The sequence below is a fragment of the Rhinoderma darwinii genome, chromosome 3, assembly GCF_050947455.1.
Source record: "Rhinoderma darwinii isolate aRhiDar2 chromosome 3, aRhiDar2.hap1, whole genome shotgun sequence".
Classification (NCBI taxonomy): domain Eukaryota; kingdom Metazoa; phylum Chordata; class Amphibia; order Anura; family Rhinodermatidae; genus Rhinoderma; species Rhinoderma darwinii.
In genome coordinates this window covers 252829657-252835752 of record NC_134689.1, presented here as the reverse complement: position 1 = coordinate 252835752, position 6096 = coordinate 252829657, and positions in this window count along the sequence as shown.

Genomic DNA, 6096 nt, shown 5'->3' with positions numbered 1-6096 from the left:
TGGTCATAGCGACATTACCCCCTGTGGTCCCCGCGCCCTCCTGACTCTCCCTGCAGAGAGCACCTCATGACGCAGATTGTATGTGTTTTGTTCAAATTCTATGGCAAAAAAAGAATAAAAAATTGCGCAATGCAACCCTTATACTAAAAATTGTTTCCACATTGTAGTGTATGTCGTACATATTAAGTGGGCACTATAAATGCCCGGAATACCAGGGGTAGGAAAGGGGGGAAAAGTTGCCCATAGCTACCAATCATGTAGCTTCTTTCTTTCTACAAAGGAATAAATGCTGGAATCTAATTGGTTGCTACTGGCAACCACTGCACCTTAACTAGTTTTTAGAAATCTACCTCCAGGTCAGGTCCCTAGAGGGGTTCACATGTCACCCCTTAATTTAAAGTGACACAAGGCTTGGGGAGACCTTACCCACACAATGGGCTAGATTTTTTTTTAAGCCGGCTTTACTAGCAGACAGGTGCACTGACTCGTTTTAGAGCAATGTAAAGCATATCTCCTATCTCACATCTGTATCTGGGAAAATGGGTGCAACTGAACAACAATGGTTATAAATGTTTCTGGCAGGCCCAAAAATGTCGCCTTTTTCCGGCCGCCACCTGTTCCTGTACATGATAATGTATCGTCTATACTGACAACACGTTACCTGACCATGGTGAACAATCGCTGGCGCCCTGGAGACATTATTATTTAATCTCAATAAAATGTTTCTCAGTAGTCAAAGTTGAATAATGTTGGAGCTATAGGTTTGCAGCCAGAACCACCAATGGTTGCTACTGAATACAACTTTTGCAAAGCACAACAACCTCTGGTTCAACTTGAGTTACATGTCCCTCTTATGCTGGGCATCATTTGGCAGAAGTTGCTGTGCACCATAGACCGCATGGATGGAGATAGAAGTACCCACACTTCAAGTGCAAAAAACAATCAGTTATTTCCTAATTTTCAAATTAGCCAAGAATCACACTTGTTTTTTGTATTATCTTGGATATTAGGGAATTGTATATATATTGTATATATTATCTGAATTTCCTCATTTGGGCACAGGATTGATCTAATAGCAGAGCATGGAAGCCATGTTCGAATATATTCCCCTTCATGCCTTGTGAATCCTTCAGCAGAATGCAGATTATCCTTCATGGCAGCCCGTATTGTGTTTATAGCGCAGCAGATTGCCGTGCCCTACTCCTCAGAGGGCAGTAATTCTGATAATGGATGCATGTTGGAGAATTACTGTATCTCGATGAACACGTGCATAGAGCGCTAGGGACTATCCCATATGTCCAGTCCATAAAGTAACCTGAGTGGATGAGCCTGTAAGAGGTTTTTCGTTTGTGGCCCTTGAACCTGACACGGTACCCCATTTAAGGATGACACATTAATGAAAGGCAGACTCAATACTGTTCAATATAACAGAACTTTACTACAGCTGTAGCACAATGCAGAATAGTTACTTACCGTGGCACTTAGCTTGGTGGTCTCAAATGTGAACACAGCTTAGGGGTTACAAGTGCTGGCACACAGCTTGGCAGTTTCAGTCTCATATGGGCACTTAGCTTGGCAGTTACAGTCTCTAATGAGCACACAGCATAATGGTTGCAACAGAAGGCACACATCTTTGTGGTTTACAGTCTCTGTTAAACTCAAAGAGCAATTCACAGCACTTATTGAGCGCGGTATCACTGCGGGGGCACTGTCTCAGTTTCTGGTCTTTGGTCACACTTGCAGGCAGGGTTAACAATGCTTTCAGCCGCCCTCGGTACAGGAACACGCTGGATGTGTTCCAAAACCACTTGCAGGATACACATGGCGTTCTCCAGTGATAGAGCACTCTCCCTGGCAGACCCAAGTAATACAGCAGTCTAGATTCAGGATCAAGTCGCTGGAAGTGGTCCGCAACAGCATTTTAAAACAGGATAGGTGATAAATATCTGATCAGTGGAGGTCAGACCGCTGATCCTGAGAACGGGCTTACCTTTCCGTTTCTAGGAGCCCTATATGAATGGAGAGGTAGTACGCATGCTCAGTGACCATTCCGTTGATTTCTATGGGGTGCCGAAGATAGTGCTTCGCAGCCCCATAGAAATGAATGGAGCAGTGGTCAAGCATGCGCACTACCTCTCCATTCATATGGGGCTCCTAGAAACGGCAAGGTAAGCCTGTTCTCGTGATCGGTGGGGGTTCTATCGGTTAGACACCCATCGATGAGATATTTATCACCTATCCTGTGGATAGGTGATAAATAATGATTATAGGAATAATGATTATAGGAATAAATAATGATTATGGGAAAAACCCCTTAAGGAGCATAAAGCACTAAGTCTCACATTTATCAAAAGTGGTCTTATTTTAGCCAATGTGTTTAAGTTAGGGGGGATTCACACGAGCGTGTATTCGGTCCGTGCGGGCCGCGTGGTTTTCACGCGGCACGCATGGACCAATACAAGTCTATGGGGCAGTACAGACAGTCCGTGCTTTTTGCGCAGCGTTTGTCTGCTGCGCAAAAAGCGCGACAGGTTCAATAACTCTGCGTATTTCGCGCATCACGCACCCATTGAAGTCAATGGGTGCGTGAAAACCACACAGGTTGCACGGAAGCACTTCCGTGCGAACTGCGTGTTTGCGCAACAGCTGTCAAAAGGATGAATGTAAACAGAAAAGCACCACGTGCTTTTCTGTTTCCGAACATCCAAACGGAGTGTCTTTGCGATTAGCGAAGCCGGACAAGCGAACCGAACTTCACCGGGTTCGGCCAAACTCGTTTTGGCCGAACCCGGCAAAAAAATTATCGGTACGCGACGTCAGGAGATAGTCACTGTCCATGGTGCAGAAAGAGTTAAACTGTTTCAGCACCATGGACAGTGACTTCCGATCCCAATAAACATGAACCTGTAAAAAAAAAACGAAGTTCTGACTTACCGATAACTCCCGGCGTCTTCCTCCAGTCTGACCTCCCGGGATGACAATTCAGGCCAAGTGACAGCTCCAGCCAATCACAGGCCAAGCACAGGCTGCAGCGGTCACATGGACTGGCGCGTCATCCAGGGAGGTGGGGCCCGATGTCGAGAGGCGCGTCACCAAGGACGCGTCACCAAGGACGCGTCACCAAGGCAACTGCCGGGAAGTTCTCGGTAAGTACGAACTTTTTCTTTTTTTCAACAGGTTTTTCGATATTGTGTTCGGCATTCACTGTCGAGGGTGCTGAAAGAGTTAGCTCTTTCAGCACCTTGGACAGTGACGGGCGTCGACTAGCCTCATCTCTATGATGGCGTCTGCGCGAAAATCACGCAGCCGCGCATCAGACACGGATGACACACGCAGCTGTCAAATGGTTTTTGCGCGCGCAAAACGCTGCGTTGTTTGCGCGCGCAAAAACGCAACGCTCGTGTGAATCTGCCCTTAAAGCCAGACTGTTTTATTGACATATGATGTGACACAATTATGACTGCATTTGCCCCTTTTGATAAAACTCACAAAACACCTCTGCAATTACCTTTCACCAATGGTTACTATTACTCCATTTTTTTTCTATACCAGGGTCTTTGTAAAGTAGAGATGCACCATTTTTTTCTCATTTGCAACTTTTTTGCAAAAATGTTGCATTTCATAAATCTATCTACATTCTGGCCAAGCAGTAAGCCACACTTTTCACTCAACTTTCTCAAGCTGACTTGCATGGTGCAAATGGCTCTAAATTTCTGGTGCAAATGGTTAATAAATATGTCACACAACAGATTACGCACTATTTTGCCATAAAATGTGCCAAAAAATAGGCACAAATACATTAATAAATGTTGGCCCAAATGTGTTCTCTTATTTTAATAATGTTTACTAAGGTCTGGAGACCCCCTTTAATTTCTAATATCTGCATATGTGAAACTTTTTTTGTGTTGTATTGATTTCTGGATGACTTTATTTCCTTCCATAGTCCAAAGTAATATTTGTTTTGTAAAGTTTGCACTGGGATGTGCACATGGTAGAGAAATTATATAACGTGTTCTGGGTAAGACGTGTGTCTACATATGAATTTCTAATAAAAGTACTGAGCACTGTAAGGCTGGGTTCACACGACCTATTTTCAGGCGTAAACGAGGCGTATTATGCCTCGATTTACGCCTGAAAATAGGGCTACAATACGTCGGCAAACATCTGCCCATTCATTTGAATGGGTTTGCGGACGTACTGTGCCGATGACCTGTCATTTACGCGTTGTCGTTTGACAGCTGTCAAACGACGACGCGTAAAATGACTGCCTCGGCAAAGAAGTGCAGGACACTTCTTTGCAACGTAATTTGAGCCGTTCTTCATTCAATTCAATGAAGAACAGCTCAAGATTACGGGCATCAATGACGCCTCGCAAAATGCGAGGAGGAGCATTTACGTCTGAAACGACGGAACTGTTTTCTCCTGAAAACAGTCTGTAATTTCAGACGTAAAAGCCAGTTATCGTGTGCACATACCCTTAGGGCTTGTCCACGCGTAACTGAATTGCTGCGTACATTCCGTCCGGAATTGCGGACGGGAAATACGCAGCAGAATACAGTAGCAGCAAAGTGGGGGAATTTTAACAAATCTCATCCACACGCTGCGTAAAATTTCCGACCAGAAATTCACCTGCGGTGCCTATTTTTCATACTGCAAGCATGTCAATTCTTGGTGCAGAAAGTGGACTGAAAATCCGCACCATTTTCTGCAGTAAAAAAAACGCAGGAAATGGTGGGGTTTTAACGGAAATGCTGCAGAAATTCTCTGCAGCAATTCCGTTATGTGTCTGGACAAGCCCTAAGATGGTGGTACGTAGGTACATTATAGATAATAGAGGATACTTATAAGATCACAAACCTATAATGTCTTTCTGTAAGCGGTCAAGTACACATTGCTGTACTATATTTCAGAATATTAGACTGCTCACATTAGTGGCATATTTAGGCTGGGTTCACACATAGCGTAAGTACTGCAGATTTTCCACAAAGGGATTTCATTGCGGAAAATCTGCAGCGTATTACAGTAGCAGCAAAGTGGATGAGTTTTGAACAAATCTCATTCACATGCTTCTTAAAAAACCTGCCAAAAAAAGTTAATAAATTGATTTTTTAATCCGCAGTATGTCAATTTATGCGGCAGCATCGCTTGTTTTCTATTGTGGGTCTATTGGGAATTCAATGGGGGGGTAAACCCCCAACAGAAAAGCACATGTTGCGATTTTTGCAGTGGAAAAGCTGCGATTCCGCCGCAAAAATCGCAACTCAGAAAAAAAAAGTCTGCACTTACCCAGTCACATAACAGCTGCGTGTGTCATCAGTGCATGATGCGCGGCTGCGTGATTTTCGCACAGCCGCCATCATTATGACACTCCGTTTTGATGTTTGTAAACAGAAAAGCACGTGGTTTACATTCAGAGTTTGACAGCTGTTGCGTGAATCACGCAGTTCGCACGGAAGTGCTTCTGTGCGGCATGAGCGAAAAACGGCGAAATATAGAACATGTCGTGAAATTTCTTCCATCCAAGATATTCCACGATCAACTGTGAGTGGTATTATTACAAAGTGGAAACATTTAGGAATCACCGTAAGTCAGCCACGAAGTGGCAGACCTTGTAAAGTTAGGGTATGTTCACACGAAGTGTTTTCAGGCGTATTTCGGGGCGTTTACGCCTTGAAAAACACCTGGAAAAACGGAAACTGAACACCTACAAACATCTGCCCATTGAAATCAATGGGAAAAACAGCATACAGTTCATACAGGGTGTCTTTTTACGCCTCTGTTTCAAAACACGGAGCGTAAAAAGACGCAAAAAGAAGTAGCATGTCACTTCTTGAGGCGTTTTTTGGAGCTGATTTTCCATTGAACACTATGAAAAACGTCTCAAAAAACGCCTGAATAGACGCCTCAAAAGAAGCTCCAAATTTAATTTTCAGCTTCAAAAACGCCTGAAAATCAGAGGCTGTTTTCTCTGAAATCAGCTCCGTATTTTTACCCTTAGGCTATGTGCACACGCTAGCTTCCTTTTACGTCTGAAAAGACAGACTGTTTTCAGGAGAAAACAGCTGCGTTGTTTCAGACGTAAAAGCTCCTCGCATT